This window comes from Panthera onca, chromosome A2 (genome assembly GCF_046562875.1).
Source record: "Panthera onca isolate mPanOnc1 chromosome A2, mPanOnc1 haplotype 2, whole genome shotgun sequence".
Lineage (NCBI taxonomy): Eukaryota > Metazoa > Chordata > Mammalia > Carnivora > Felidae > Panthera > Panthera onca.
The window spans coordinates 46978267-46995229 of record NC_138340.1 but is presented as its reverse complement, the minus strand read 5'-3'; the positions used below and the strand labels follow the sequence as shown (position 1 = coordinate 46995229).

Here is a 16963-nt window from a genome sequence, read left to right as displayed (position 1 = left end):
ATATTTATATTACTTGTAAAAAAAATCTCTACCTATCTATCGTTTGGGAAACAATTCATACGCTCTCCTCACAGATGTTCTACTCACCTGCCTACCACAGTCTCGGTAGAATATTAACGATAATAAGAAATCATGCAAGAGAGTAACGGGCCTAACTGGGCTTAGCAACTCTTTTGGAGACACCCCTGTTGAACACATCTCTCTCTGTACAGACCTAGTCGATTGAATCCTGCCTGATACCAGGTTGGCTTGGTCCTTCTCAGTGAGTGTAGCGCCCTTACTTTACAGACGAGGATGGTGGCTGCTTAAATTGCCCAGCTGGCTGGCAGCCCCTGTTAGGATCCTAAGTCAGGCCTCCTGATAACTTTTACAGAAATCCTTGTGATAAAACTGGCTGAGTTTTCAGTCAGTTCAGGTCACAAGGTAACTTTGTGGATTGGGGTGAAGCATTCAGTCTCCAGTGAGAACCAGTAGCAAACACAGCCTTTTATAAGGAGAATAGTTATCATCAGAGGATGATACAGCTTATTGTCTGGATCCTAAGATTCTCTGCTGTGAATCACCTATGGGGGCCTGTGAACAGTTCCAAATATCTCTCTGCAGTAGACATTTCAAGCACCATCCCATCAGCTGTCTCATCATGTTATATGGTCTTCTTATGTTCTAGGCCCTGCATAAGACTGACAGATTTTGGGGTTACACAGCAGTGAATGGGTTAGGCATAAGGGTGTGGAGCCTGGCAATAGGCCACAACCAACATGTTTGCTAAAGGCAAAGGAAATATGGAATGGGTAGAAGAAAGCAGTTATAAATATCACCTATGACCATGTGATCGGTTGCAAAAACCAGGGGTGTGATAGTTATGAGCCTTCTACCTTATTTCGACATGAATATAGTTGTTGATATACCAACCAATTTTCCCTTCTTCCATTGCTCTATCATCTAACGTAAGATGTATTAATAGTCGTAAACCTTATTTTCAGTATTTAAGCTACTGGGCAGGCACTTGGCATGTTTTTGGGTAAGAGAGACAAATTGTACTGTTTCCAACCACAGCATTTCCCATTGGTTAGGTTTTCAGCTATCAAAGAAGTACTGAATGTGAAATGGGAACAAAATTCAAAGGAGTCTAATTCAGCTAGTGCTCATATAACTTAGAAATAATATTGACAAAAAAAAAAAAGAATATTGCCTTGGGGTGCCTGGGTGGCTCAGTCGGTTGAGCATCTTGATTTTGTCTCAGGTCATGATCTCAAGGTTCATTAGATTCAGCTCCACACCAGGCTCTGTGCTGACAGCACAGTCTCCTTGGATTTCTCTCACTCCCTCTCTCTCTGCCCCTCCCCTGCTCACTCACAGGAGCGTATGCCCCTTCTCGCTCTCTCAAAATAAATAAATAAATTTTTAAAAAAGAAATAATACTGTCTTTGTCCACGCGACATAATTCTGCATCCTTTGAAAACCAAATGTACAACAAGGTTCAAGGAAATCGGTGTCTTTGCATTGGAGAATAAATAATGAAATGCCACTTGGGGGAACTCGTGTTCTCAGCCTTCTTAGAACTTACAAGCAGAAGAGACTTTTCGTTGATACCAAGAGATGGGTTGTGGTGGGGGGACGTTCTATGCAGAAATGGTTTTCAGTGCCAGGTGACTCATTTTTAAACAACTTCTACATTTGGCAGATGGTGATAATGCCAGCACTTAACGACAGAACTGAGTAAATCAGGACGGCATGTTTCCACACTTCTCAGATGCTTATTTCTAAACATTATGTAAAAACCATGTCTTTGAGTACCTCTCTCCAGTGAGTCACAGAGCCCAAGCAAGGCTGCTGCTTCCGGAGTCCATGTTGCCCTCCTGTTGAAATGCTGTAATGGACCACACTGACTGGAACAGGGGGAAAGGTCCAGATGCTTGCTGCAGATGCTGAAAACATCAGGCCATGGAGTATATTTACCACAAAGATTTTCTGTCTTGATCATTTCTCACATGAATACTGTCATATTAACAAGACCTTCAAGTCTTCATCACATTTTCAGGTATTACAGACAAATTAAATTATAAATCCATAGAACCAATGGGATAGAAGGAGCTTATAGTCATTGAGGCTGGGACAGAAGGTAACTAACTTTTTACCAAACGTTTTATGCTCCCTCTTCCATGGGGCAGAGTTGATGCTAAGAAATGGCTTAGCATCCCAGGGAGGCAATGCATTTCCCACACCCTTTCATTTGTGAAAGGCCATGTGCCTAGTATTGGCCAATAGAATGTGAGCAAAAAGTGATGTGTGTCACTTCTGGGCAAGGCAGGTAAGAAGAGGGTGTGCCATTTCTTCTCTTTCCCCTCCCTTCTGGAGGCAGAGGCCTCCATGTCTCTAAGAAGTGACAGAGCCATGAGATGAGATAAACCTGGGTCCCTGAATCACCTCATGGAGGGAAGCCACCAGGAACGCTTTTTATCAGATTGCTATATGAGCAACGAAGACATTTTTACTGTATTAAACCACTGAAATTGGGGGGGGATTTGGTCATTCTAGTAGCTAACCTAACACAGAGGCCAACTTCCATCTCTGTGTTTAATTCTCTTTATAACTCATAGGAAGATGAGTGGGAATACCCAGAAGGAGCGTGTATAATGTCAAGATGATGGACATTAGTGTCAGGTAGACTAGGTCCTGAATTCCATTTTTAAGGCTAAACTATGTGCTCTTGGAAAGCTCAATGTACTTTTCAGGGCCTTGGTTTCCTAATCTGTAAAATAGGCATAGTAATAGTACTTATGTCATAATGTTGCTGAAAGAAATAAAGTTGTTCATTCTTGTAAGACACTAAGCATTCAAAAAATGAAGGCTTTTGCTCTTATTGGCATCATCCTGTGAGTGACCATCCTACTTACGATGGTGGTAATTTTAAAGAGACCAATTTGCAAGTTTTTGTTGTAATCAGTCACTTTCTAGAGGGCCAGAGGAGCTTAGGGACACAAGTGGCTTCCCTAACTAGATACCAGAACCTTAGAAAACTGGTTGGGGTAGTAGAATTGGAACATAAGGTCCTAGCAGACTCAGGCACCAGGAACCCAGAGAATAAACATCAAATTTCTTAACAATGCCCATGGTCCTTTAGTGCAGAGGAGATGGGAGCCGCTGTTTCCAAGATGTACAGGTGAGGTTGTCTGGGGTGTGAGGACATGCGTTAAGGGGCTCTCAGCACAGGGCTGTCCTCTGGCTGGGCCTCAGGAAATGGGATCCTCTACTAAGGCCTCTCAGGAAACCCCAGAGATGTTCTCAGTGACACTGAAAAGAGGAAGTACCAATACTGGGAGAAAGCTTGTGAGGAAAGCAGCAAAGGACAGGGCTAGTCAGAAGTCCACATTCCCTGAAACAATCAATAGTTTCCTGCCTTCAGTTCCTTTATCTGCTCCTTCAGCTCTGCTTTGATCCCTGGGGCCCTCTCTCTTTGTCCTTTTAGCACAAGTCTAGAGCACAGACTCTCTGCTGACCCCCCTGTCACCCATGGCCTCAGGGCACTCCTCATTTGGCATCAAGAGTCTGAAGGAAAACTTCCCTTCCCTTGCTTTGCCTAGATGCCAGGGTTGGAAGAGCAAAAGCAGATGTTTGACCCAAAACTGCTACAAAGATGAGAACAGCCTGGTTCCTGTCTCCCCTGTGAGTGATAATGGGAAGAGTGATAATTCAGATCCTGTCTCTGTCTGATTCCAAGATCCCTCGAGCCAAGCTGGCCTTCATGAACCTGGAACCACCCACTGCTTCAGACCCACTTCCTGAAGACAAAGGAGGGAATAAAAGAAAAAAAGAGAAACATAAGCTCCTGTTCAGCACCTTAGCTAAGTGACACTGCTGGCCCAGGCTAACTTCTCTATCTGGCTTTCTTTTTCTCCTGTTTTTGTATAGCTGTTGTAATTTACAAGTTCGTATTGAATTTGAACAGATTAACCCTGGTGGGGCTGGGAGACAGTGGGGGAAGGGTCTCCAGAATGTGAGGGACAACCAAAAAAATTTCAAAACAATGTATTTTCCAGATTCCTGTCTTTATAACAAAATGAAGAATTGACCCTCAAAAGATGGCAGGCAGGAAGGAAGGAAGGAAGGAAGGAAAAGAGAAGGAGCTCTTCAGAGTAAATAGTAATTTATCTTGTGCTTACCTTGCATTCTGGTTTTCAGCACCTGCAAGACTGATAACCTCAAAGAAAATGAAGCTATGAAATTAGCAGGTAAGTGACCCTTCCCCACCAAAACACACACCTGAGGCAGCCCATTCCAGCTCTGGACCATTCTATTAAAAATTTTCCTTTACACTGAGACAAAATCTATGTGCTGGTATTTTCCACCCCTGGTCTTCTCCCCTGTCTTGGATCCACACAGAACAAGTCTAAACTTGCCTTCACATGTGAAAGTCCAGAGTGAAGGCCTGTCCATGCAATGATAGAGGGAAAGAGTGGCCTTTGTGGAGGGTTAGTTCTCCGGGGACAGTTGTCTCCTTTGGAGCAGTAACAGGCAACTTTATCCACATCTTTATTTGAGAAATACTAAAGGACTCTCAACCCCAAGTCTTCCTTCCAAACTCCAGTATTGGCCTCTTTTAGCATTACCTTATTCTTCCTCAGTGTCCCCTTATGTGTATCATAAGCTAGAGGGAACTGGACTCAAGATAGTTAGGTTTGGAGGTGAAGGCATGAGAGGTGACTCAGTTTGTGTCGGAATGCAGCTAGAGAGCCCCCCAAATACCAGAGATGCTTATATCCAATCAACACAAAGCACAGCTGCTCCATCATCATGAGGGCACTCAGCTAGGACAGGAACAGGAAGCCAGGAACACCTCCTACTACTCATCATGTTCTGACATTTATTTCTCAGCCCAGCTTTCCCTGTCCCACTCACCTCTGTCTACTGTCTTCTTTTCTAGAATGCGCCTTCCAAAAACTGCTGCAGATGCTAAGGGAGATAAGAGATTTGAGACAAAAGAGAGGATATTTATTTATTCAGGACCTAAATGCCTTAAAGTCTACTCATTGTTAATCCTCCTTAGTAGAACTTATTCTCTGATTTCGTCATTGTTTTACTCATATCTTCCCCAAATGACAAATATTGTTTACTGATTTGTCACCACCCATCCTTTCCTTTCTCAGGGTAAAAGCTTTCTGAGTTTCCTCTGATGGGCCACCCTTCTCAGTCCACATGGTTCTTTGAAGACTGACCACACACAACTTACCATCCCCGGGGTGAACTGAAGACGATGGCCTGACCAACCAGAGTCATGGTGATTGGCTTCAGGGTGGAAACATAGTGGGAGTCAGCCCAAGGAGAGTGTGCACTGGGGCTTTTGCTCGAACTAGTAGCAAAAACGTGCTGAATTTGCTAAGTTAATCGAACATAAACCTGGAGCAGCTGGTGGTCATTCTGGGGAAAGCTGAGCATGAAGAAAACACTGAGGGGAGAAGGAACAAGAAATGAAGAAACACAGGTATTGGCTTGTGGCTGCTTGAGTTGCATATTTCTCTGGCATCCAAAAGAATTCTGAGGAATACTTGACCCCAGCAAGTCTCAAATTTTTGGGTCTCAAGACCCCTTTGCACTTCTGAAATTTATTAATGACCCCAAAGAGCTTATACTTATGTGAATTATTTGTATTGATATTTATCAGCCTGGGAATGAAAATTGGAAAATTTTAAAAATTGCTACTTCATAAAACTAATAACAAACCCATGACATGTTAATAGAAATAATGTTTTATGAAAAATAACTATGTTTTTCAAAACAATATCTTTAGTGAGGAGTATGGCTCCATTTTACATTTTTTCGATTCCCTTACCATGTCTGGCTTATTAGGATATACCTGAATTCTCATACATGCTTCTACATTAATGTATTGCCATATGTTGTTTTGGTTAAATTGCTTAAAGAAGACCCAGCTCACAGAGATATGTATCATTGGAAAAGAGAGGGATATTTTAATAAACTTTTCAGGGAGTTGTGAATACTCTTTTTTGCTATTACTCCAAAACTTGACAAGGGGTACTTTCTTAAAGATTAGTTAACAATGTGGAATCTGAAACTACAAAATGAACTTTTCTTATTTTTTTTTTTTTTTAAGTAGGCTCTATGTCCAGCATGGAACCCAACATGGGGCTTGAGCTCACAACCCTGAGATCAAGACCTGAGCTGAGATCAAGGTTCTGACACTTAACCAACTGAGCCACCCAAGTGGCCTGGACTTCTCATATTCTGTACACTCATGAGAGAATGGGAGTGACAGAAGGAAAAATAATATCTTAGAATAAGAGGAAAATAGTTTTGATTTTGTGGCCCTTCTGAAGGAGTTTCAGGGACCTCCAGGGGTCCCAGGACCATACTTTGAGAACTGCTGCTCCAGCCTAATCCTTACCAACTCTGACTCTATATGCATTTTTCTAACATAAACTTCTAAAGAAACAGGACTGATTTGGCTCATTCAGCCGCCATTCAGTAAGATCCATGGTAGTTACTCAACAAATACTACTGGGTACTCCCTGTGCTCCAAGCATCATGCTAAGAACTGAGAATACAGAGGTGAGCAAAACAGAACTGGAGCCTACTCGCACGTTGCTGACAGCCTGGTGCGGCACACAGACATTAATCAAACAATAGAGGTTTACTATAACCATATTGTAAAGTTGGTTACCACAACGTAACCATATTGCCAGGTGACAATACTGGCATCAGTGTCATGAAGGAAGCTACAAAGAGCATCAAGTCAGAGAGTTGCAAGGGATTGGTTCCTTAGTGAAGTGACTTTCAGGAGAGAAAAGGACAAGTAGTCACTTGCTGACAGGGGTTGGGGGTGATGGTGTAGGAATGTGGCTTGCTTCAGAGAAGAAATAGTATGTGAAGTGTCTTAGGGAGGGAGAAGCTTCAGGAAGCCAGCATGACTGGAAAGGGAAGGTGGAGAAGAGCACATTGCGAGAAGAGTCTGGAGAGGCAGACAGACGCCATCTGTGAGAGCACTTGCAAAACACCATCTTCTCAGGCCACTGGCCGACCTATAAAGGACTGCCTTTCAGTCAGGCGCTTGTCACTGGTCCAGTCACCAGGAACTACAGATGCAGGGTGGTAGCCCATGCCTAAGGGACCACTCAAAGGGGACTGTCCAAGTGGGGTCACGGTCTCCTCCAAAAACGGATTCCATGTCTCATTGCTTCACGGTTGCCTGATGCACACCCTTCCTCCAATTTGGAAGCCTTGAAGATCTTCTATATTTGCTGGTTCATCCATGTTTGATGTTCAGTAGGGACACTATCACAGGTGGGGCTGTCAATGGGGCAGATTCTGAGATAGAGATTAGCAGCAAGATGTTAATCAGGTAGTGCTCTTGGAAAGGAAACCACAGAAGTAGGAGTGGACAGAGGGAGAACTGACAGGCAAGGCAGACTCAACAAAGGTCTCAGCCAATCTCATGGGCTCTGAAGTCCTTCTGAATTGTCTCGAGTTACAGCAACTCCCAAGGGAGGCATGACTTAGGAAGTAAGCATGACAAGGCAAGGCTGTTTTCCTTAGTTAATGTGATCCCCAGTGTGGGCTGACGACAGAAGGCTGTCTTTGAGCATCATTGCCAGCTCCTGAGGGAGTAATCCTTCTTCCCTGAAGGAAGATCAGTGCATCAGAGCCTGCCACAATCATGAATCCACTCAACAAGAATCATGATGGTGTTTATAAGGACAGTGGTGGCCAAGAGGTCATAGGGACTGAGTTCTAGGCTGGCTTTCCATAAATCAATCTCACATAAAAACTTGTAGCTGATGGACTGGATCCACTCTGTTTTGTATCCCCACTTTATCTCACGTCTTTTCTCTCTCACCAACCCGCTCCATCCATACAGGCCTTCATTCTAGTCTCTCAATGCTCCAAGCTCAGGGCTACTTTGGGGCTTTTGCACTGTTGATAGGGATTATCTTATTTGCACATTACACTAGAATACATGCCCCAGGAGTGTAGGGACCTTGTTCTTTGTGACCTCAGAGCCTGGAACACAGTAGGCATCAAAGTATTTGCTGAGAAGACCAACAAGGGGCACAAAGCAAAGTGGGCGTATTGGGCTGATAGAGTTGCCATAACCAAGTATCACAGAGCAGGTGGCTTCAACAACAGATGTGTATCCTCTCACAGTTCTGCAGGCTAGAAGTCTGAAACCAGTGTCAGGAGGGTGAGTTTCTTCTGAGGACTGTTTCCTTGGTTTGCAAATGGCTGTCTTCTTCCTCTGCCTTCACATGGTTCTCTGTGCAGATGCGTGTCCAAATTTCCTCATCTTAGAAGGACACCAGTTATGCTAGATAAGGGTCCACTCAATTGATCTCATTTTGCCTTAATTACCTCCTTAAAGACCCCATTTCCAAACACAGTCACATGCTGAGGTGCTGGGGGATTAGGATTTCAATATACAAATTTGGGAGGAGGGGAGTATGTCACAGTGCAGTCCATAACAGTGGGGGACACAAAAAGGCTATGTTATGGATTTTCTCTCTTAGAAGCATAGCTATATTCCAAACAAGAGGTGACAAAACACTAGCCAGCATTTTTTGAGTCCTTACGACATACCAGGTACTGTACAGGTACTTTACAGGCATTCTCTTATTTCCCCTCACAAACACCTGTTGAAGTGGGTAGTATTACATCCAGTTTACTGACAAGAAGACAGGGGCTCAGAGATCTTAAGTACTTGCTCAAGGTCACAGAGTGGGCCAGGGGAGAAGCTGGAACTTGAATGTAGATCTCCTGACCCTAAGCCTACACAATTTACCATTTCTAGAGAATACTTGTTGTTTATCCTCACAGCCTCCTAACCGCAAGATTTAAATTGCTAACATCCTGCATCAACAGAGCTATAATCAGCTTAATTACATGGTATTTTGTGACGTTCTCTCTAAGTCACCTGTAGCCCTCCCCAAGGAGAAGGGAATCATCCGGGAAAAAAACCAGAAGCCCAGATGTTGCCCACAGTCAGGGTAGAGGAGCATCAACAAACATCTTCTTTGCTCCCAGCATTGTCAAGGCTAATGCTTTGGTTCTCTCCCTGAAACTTAAACCAAAATCAGAACTTACTTCATTCTCTGTTTCATTAGCTTGGAATAGGCCCAAGATAAGGTTAAAAATCAAAGAGTCTGAGAAAACTGCAACCAATTACCGTGAAAAATATGCTAAGCCTGAACAGATTTATTCAACGTTGCTTAGTGGGTGGCTTCACAGCATGGAGGCCAAGATTTATCATCTGCTTGGCTTTGCCTTTGATTATTCATTGACTGGGATGGCTTTCTTACCATAAGCTGATACAGTCTCCCGTCTCAGAAAAAGGGGGGGAAATACATAACACCACACTGGCTGATTCATTTCAAACAGAATGTTTTTTAAGAGAGACAGACCTGTGGTACTAATGAATATTCCCTGTTTTTCCTTTTGAATTCACAGCAGGAGATAAATGAAAATTTTAGCAATGGGTGGAGGGGTGCTGGTAGAATGTTCTACTGATTCCATTGGGTATATATCCAAACAAACATTATAACTGCATGTCATAAGCCACACACTGTGCTAGATATTGTCCCAAATGATCTCCTTTTGCTTTTGCATAAAACCTCACAGGTAGCTGTTGTCATCCTCATTGTATAGATGAGCAAACTGAGTCTTTAGAACTGCATTGTCCAGGTGTGCCTCGGTGGCTCAGTAGGTTAAGCGTCCAACTTTGGCTCAGGTCATGATCTCGCAGTTCACGGGTTTGAGCCCCCCGTCTGGTTCAGTGCTGATAGCTCAGAGCCTGGATCCGGCTTTGGATTCTGTGTGTGTGTGTCTCTCTCTCTGCCCTTCCCCTGCTTGTGCTCTGTCTCTCTCTTTCTCTCAAAAACAAATAAATATTAAAAAAAAAAACTGCATTGTCCAATATGGTAGTCACTAGCCACGGATGGCTATTGAAGTTTTAAAAGTCAGTTCTTTATTTACAACAGCCACATTTTAAGTGCTCAACAGCATATGTGGCTAGTGGCTACCACATGGCATGGCACAGATATAGAACATTTTCATCATCACAGAAAGTTTTACTGGACACACTCCTCTAGGATCTACAGGCAAAGAGACTTGATATTTGCTTAAGCAAAGACAAGATTCCAATCTAGTCCTCTCTGCTCCAAGTCCAGGTTCTTCCCACTATTGCAACACACCCATGCCATCTGTGATCTTCCTTCGCAGTAGGGGAACGATCAGCGACCCAGGGGCAGCAACACTGACCCCGATTTCTTTGGTAATCCCATGAACTAAAAACTTTTTTCTGCCCTAAAGGGTGTGTTGGGAAATGCTAAGAAATGGCCAGCAGATGGTGTGTGTGTCCCATGCTTCATAACGTGCACCATCTCAAGGCCCTGCTAAAAAAGGTGTTTGCAAAAGCCAAAAACTTGTTTGTTTGGATAAAGGACTTGAATAGATATTTCACCAAAGACAGATATATAAATTGCCAATAAGCTTATGAAAAAAATATTCAATGTCATTAATCTTTGGGGAAATGCAAATCAAAATCACAATGAGATACCACTTCATAGTCATTAGAATGGCTATAGAAAAAAGGAAGATGGAAGGGAGGAGAGGAGAGTGGAGAGAAGAGGAGAGGAGAGGAGAGGAGAGGAGGAGAGGGGAGGGGAGGGGAGGGAAGGGAGGAGGAGAGGAAAGGAAAGGAAAGGAAAGGAGGAAGGAGGAAGGAAGGGAAGGAAATACTTCTGCTTGTTGGCAGAAAGTAACAAGTGTTGGTGAGGAAGTGAAGAAATTGGAATCCTTGCACATTGTTCAAAGAAATGTAAAATAACACAGCCGCTGTGGAAAACAGTGTGGCAGTTCCTCAAGAAATTAAACAGGAATTGCCATAAGATACAGCAATTTCAGGTGTAGGGATGTACCCAAAGGAATTGAAAGCAGGGAGTTGGAGAGCTAACTGCAGACCAATGTCCATAGCCATATTACTCACAATAGCCAAAAGGTCGAAACAACCCAAATGTCAATCGATGGATGAACAGATAAACAAAATGTGATAACATCCATACAGTGAAATATTTTTTGGCCTTTAAAAGGGATCGAAGTCTGATACATGCTATATGTGGATAAATCTTGAAAACATGCTAAATGAAATAAACCCGGAAAAATAGGATTAATATTACATGACTGGACTTACAGGAGGTACCCAGAGCAGTCAAATTAATAGACAGAAAACAGAATGTCAGTTATCAGGTACTATAGGGAAAGGATAGAGAAGAGTTAATGTTTAATGGGTACAACAGTTTCAATTTGGGAAGATGAAAAAGTCTTGTAGATGAATAGTAGTGTTGGTTATGCAACCGTGTGAATGGACTTAATGCCACTGAGTTGTATACCTAGAAACGGTTAAAATAGTAAATTTTATGTTATGTGTATCTTTCACAATACAATTTTTTAAAAATTACAACAAGTTGGGGGTGCCTGGGTGGCTCAGTCAGATAAGTGGCCGACTTCAGCTCAGTTATGGTCTCACAGTTCGTGGTTTCAAGCCCCACGTCGGGCTCGGTGCTGACAGCTGAGAGCCTGGAGCCTGCTGTGGATTCTGTGTCTCCTTCTCTCTCTGCCTCTCCCCCTCTCATGCTCTCTGTCCATCTCTGAAAAATAAACATTTAAAAAATAATTATAAAAAATAAAACAAGGATAGGGCACCTGCGTGGCTCAGTTGGTTAAGTGTCTGACTCTTGGTTTCAGCTCAGGTCATGATCTCACGGGTTCCTGAGACATGGTCTCCATCCTCTCAGTGGGGAGCTTGCTTGGGATTCTCTCTCTGTCCCTCCCTACTCTCTCAAAATAGGTAAATAAACTTAAAAAAATAATAAAATAAATAATAAATAGGATAAATAAGTAGTAAATAGGATAAAAATCTTTCTTCTTGCAGTTTTCTAGTTGGGGTTTGGTTGCTAGGTAGGGAGAATCCTGCACAGTACAGAAAAAAAGGGAAGGGCCACAACCTCAGTGCCATGCCTGGCTTTTCCCACGTTACACACAAAGAAAGATGATCCAGACATTAGTCTAGCATCCTTACATCATGTCTTTGATGGCCAAGTGCAACTTCACTTGCAAAGATACCTTCTTTTCCCAAGATGTGGGCCTTCCAGGAGTTCAGAAAATATGTGGGACAACAGATGTCCATTGCCCATCTCCAGAAATGCTGCTGTGAAGTGAGACACGGCCTTTAAGAATTATTCTGTCTACCCCCTCCCATGATTAATAGGCATGAGAGTTAACTGCTCCCTACTCAGGCCTACCTGTTTGTGATATTTTCCTCTCCATTCCCTTCTCCAAGATCCAGTCCAAAATTCATGTGTTCTGGGGTGTTGCCACAAAGCTGGTGATGCAGCTCCTGTGAGGTGTAGTGTAGGACATGGGGGGAATGGGTGGCCAGAGAGGTTCCACCTAGGTTCCCACTTCCTATCACAAAAAACAGAGGGCTGTCTCTCAGAAAGTTGTTCTTGTCCATCCTCCTTGTCTGAGTTCTTGAAAGTTTCCACATAGCAAAGCACCTGCAAAGGATTTTGATCACGGTTGTCCTAGACTTGTAGGAACCAAGTGGTTCCCCAGCTCATATCTGTCTCCACAGATCCCAGAGCGAGGCCACAGGAAGTGGAAGAGCTTACTTTCCAGAATCACCATGGTGACCAGACCTGAGCCCTCCAAAGCTTGTCCCACTCATGGGCCACCTGTCAGTGTGTCATCCTTCATGGTGATGAACAGGTGGAGCATAAGCAGTGTGGCGATGATGGCAAAGGCAAAGTAGTCCATGCCAAACACAAAGGGCAAGCTCACTTCATAGTTGGAAGGCCCATCAATGATGGTGAGGAAAAGTTGAAAAGTGCTGAAGAGTGCCATGGGATAGTCGTGGAATTGCCCCCAGACTTGTTAGGTCCTCTGTCTGGAAAATGACATAGAATGCAGAGGCAAATCCCGGAAAAAAACTAAGCCATCAGCTGACAGAAAGGCATTAGGTCTTCAAAAATCATCAGCCAGGGGCACCTGGCTGGCTCAGTCTGTAGAGCATGTGACTCTTGATCTCCAGGTTATGAGTTTGACCCCCACACTGAGTTAGAGATTACTTAAAAAAAAAAATAAAGGGTTGCCTGAGTGGCTCAGTCGGTTGAGTATCCAACTCTTGATTTCGACTCAGGTCATGATCTCACAGTTGGTGGGATTTGAGCCCCCTGTTGGGCTCTGCACTGAAAGTGCAGAGCCTGCTTGGGATTCTCTCTCTGTCTCTCTCTACCCCTCCCCTGTGCACTCTCTCTCTCTTTCTCTCTAGAAATAAGTAAATGAACATTTAAAAAAAGAAAAATGATATGCTTGAGAAGAATGTTTGAGTCACTTCCGTTGTTTTTAATTAAATAAATAATATAAATGAATAAATAAATAAATAAATAAATAAATAAATAAATAAAATGAGTGCCTGGGTGGCTCAGTCAGTTAAGCATCCAACTTTGGCTCCGATCATGGTCTTACAGTTCATGAGTTCGAGCCCTGTTTCAGGCTTTCTGCTGTCAGCATGGAGCCTGCTTCGGATCCTCTGTCCCCTTCTTTCTCTGCACCTACCCCACTCATGCTCTCTCTCTCTCTCTCTCTCTCTCTCTGTCAAAAATAAACGAACATTAAAAAAAATAAAAACAAAAACAAAAATCATCTTCTGGATCATGATATTGAAAGCACAGAGGATTCCAGATGAAATGCTCAAGTGAAGTACGTAACACCACACAAGCCCAGCATCAGGGTGACGGACATGGGTGCCGCCACCTCCCCATCCATGTGGGACAGCTGCATCCCCATGTTCACTGGTACTATGTAGGCATCAGTGATGATAAGGACATGGAATGGCCCCCAGAGGACAGTCTGTCTAAAATAGCAATAGGCACCAACCCTGAAGACACTCAGGGTCTCTGGGAGCAGGTTGATGACAACCTTGGTATTGGTCACCAACTCCCCCATGAGCCAGATTTTGTCCTGGTGAGTCACATAGGCCTCCTGGAGTGGTCTCTGTTGGAAAATGGTGTTATCTCAGGAATCTGTGCAGTTGCCAATTCAGAACTTGAGGGGGCAGTAGACATAGCAGATCATATAGAGCAGGTACAAGGCACCCAGAACATAAAACAACCACTGACCATATTTCTTCCACTTGAAGCTCGCTAGTTGCTTCACTGGGGTCCGTTCTAGGATCTGGTGAGTCACCTGCTTCTTGGGGGAGACCATGAGCTCTAGAAAGGATGTGTCCTCTCCCCAGGAGTTGGTCTCTGTGAGATCATAGAGAGTGGAGGTCAGCGGTTCATATGTCCACTGGATACGCTTCTACTTCTACATCAGGTACTAGAACATCACAATGTGGCCCTCCACTCTTGCTGGCTTGAAGGGGGTGAGACCCCCGTGAGTGGGCATGGGGTCCAAGGACTGCAGGAGGTCCCAGCTCCCATCATAGGACAGGACCAGGTTATGTATCTGGCAGGCAAAGATTTTGTTGGGCTGGAGGATGAGAATGTGCAAGATGATGTTTCCCAGGGAGTCCTGGGCCTGGATGCTGGCTCCGGGCTCTATGAGCAACCTCACAAAAGACAGAGGATACTCCCAAAGTAGATGAGGTTTGCAGGGGCCCTGGTGGAAAGCTGTGCCTGTAGCTCTTACAGAGATGCCAGTCCCATGGGCAGGTAAGGCTCACACCAAGTTCATGTTCTGGTTCACAATGGTTATGTGCAGAGCAGTCCAACCTACAGATGGCTCACACATGGGGAGCTCTGTGACCGTCTCCAGGCAGTCTCTGCCAGCACCGTGGCATTGTCGCAGAGGGCTGCTATAGGCAGCACCATCTCCCCCAGGCCTCCTCTTCATCCAAAGTCACAGGTTTATTCCAGTGAAAGTTTCTTCGGGAAACACAGGTGATTTTCCTTGGCTGCCTGAAGCAGTGGAGACTCTTGAACACTCTTTTGTTGCAGCATACAGGCTTTGTCCAGATGCTGATCCCAGCCCTGCTCCCTGACCAGCCAGGAGGCCAGAAGTCTGGGGTTGGATCCAGAACTGCCTTCTGCCTTTGGCAGAAGGGGCCCCCATGCCTTCTCCTTTCAGGCACTGGCAGGTTACGAAAGTTCGGTACAAGTAACGGGTCTAGGACTCAGCAGCAGCTGAAGAGGAGGCAGGGTCTGGTGTTGGGACTGAGCGTGAGTATATCTTTCACGTGACTTGTGTATGCAGCTTGTAGTTTGTGGCTGTGGGGTGTGTGTGTGTGTTTGTGTGTGTGTACGTGTGTGTGTGTGACCAAACACTTGTTTTGTTGCAAAACATAGCCAAGAGATACCATTGGCATTGTGCACTCTTTATCTTACTCTCTCTCCCCTCCCTGCTCTCTTTATGTTCTTCTTATCACTCAGAAACTGCAGTAAAGATGTTTACAAACTGGAAAATACAGCCAGCCACCTTCCAATGTCAGTTCCCTTGGCTTTAAATATATCCATTTGTGGACAGACCCATCCCTGAAACTGTATTTATCTATCTGTCTGCTTGATATCACACTTGAACACCAAAGAGGCATTTCAAAATGAATGTGACCAAAACAGGATTCTCACTTCCCTGACCCCTCTGCCTCCCAAACATGTTCTTTGCCCGTCTTCCCTATTTCTATAAATAACACCATCATTCACATAGTTATTGAGGCCCAAACCCTAGGCATTGGTCCTTTAGTGATCCCTTTCTCTCTCTCTCTCTCTCTCTCTCTCTCTCTCTCTCTCTCTCTCTCTCTTTTTCACACACACACACACACACACACACACACACACACACGTGCATGAGCACATGCGCACCACATCACTCCATCTGCAAAGCCTAGTGGTTCTACCTCAGAAAGGAATCTCAAACCTACTTACTTCTCCCCATTTCCACAGCACCTCCCTCATCTAAGCTGTCGTCTTCTTTGGCCTGGGTAGCCGCAATGGCTTTTAAGTGGTCTCTGTGCTTTGACCTTTGTCCCTCTCTAAAGCCAAATCAGAACAAGTCACTCTGTTTAGAATAAAACCGACTCCTACAGTTCTTGTAGGCCTACAAGACCCTACAAGTTCTGGCCCCTGCTTGCTTGTACAATCTCACCTCCTAGGACTCTCCTGGTTGGTCACTTATCTGTTGTTCCTCATGTGGCTCCTCAAGTACCCTAAGCCCATTCCTACCTCAGGACCTTTGCATGATCTCTGGTCTTGATTCAGGGGTCCTCACCACAGAGAGACCTTCCCTGGTGACTCTATCTAAAGTGACCTTCTTGTTCCAGTCTTTAAACCATCACACTATTTCTATCCTCCAGAACATGCACCCCAGGGGTGCCTGGGTGGCTCAGTCAGTTGGGGGTCCAACTCTTGATCTTGGCTCGGGTCTTGATATCAGGCTTGTGATTTCAAGCCCTGCAGTGGATGTGAAGCTTACTTAAGAGAAGAAGAAGAAGAAGAAGAAGAAGAAGATCATGCACCCCAATTTTAAATGATACAGATGCTGTTTCCTTACTTGTTCCTTGGCTTGGTGTTGGTCTCCCACACTAGACTCTAAGATCTTCTTCCCCACTGGAATTTGAACTCAAATCAAACCAACTCCAAAGTTCCAGTGCATTTCAAAAGAGAAGGAAAAATGCATCCATAAGAACTCATCTATATGAAAGCATATTATTTTCCTTTAAAATTGCCCTCATGTCTTCCTATCTTCAAAACCCCTTTGGCACTCTTGCTCTAGATTTTTTTTCAGAGCCAAGCTACTCAAACACTTGATCACAACATGGTTCTAAATGGGCTGTGATACAGTTCGTGGGTTTGAGCCCCACATCGGGCTCCACCCTGGCAGCCTGCTTGGGATTCTCTCTCTCTGCCTCTCTCTCTGCCCCTCCCCTGTTTGCTCTGTGTCTCTCTCCCAAAATAAA

The 16963-nt window shown here is 44.3% G+C and overlaps 2 pseudogenes; both read right to left on the bottom strand.

Annotated features, from left to right (window-relative positions):
- Nucleotides 1–12304: 12304 nt before the first annotated feature.
- LOC145712413 (transient receptor potential cation channel subfamily V member 5 pseudogene) lies at nucleotides 12305–13102 on the bottom strand (annotated as a pseudogene).
- Nucleotides 13103–13489: 387 nt separating this feature from the next.
- LOC132675971 (transient receptor potential cation channel subfamily V member 5-like) overlaps nucleotides 13490–16963 on the bottom strand; it is a 29727-nt pseudogene continuing 26253 nt past the window's right edge.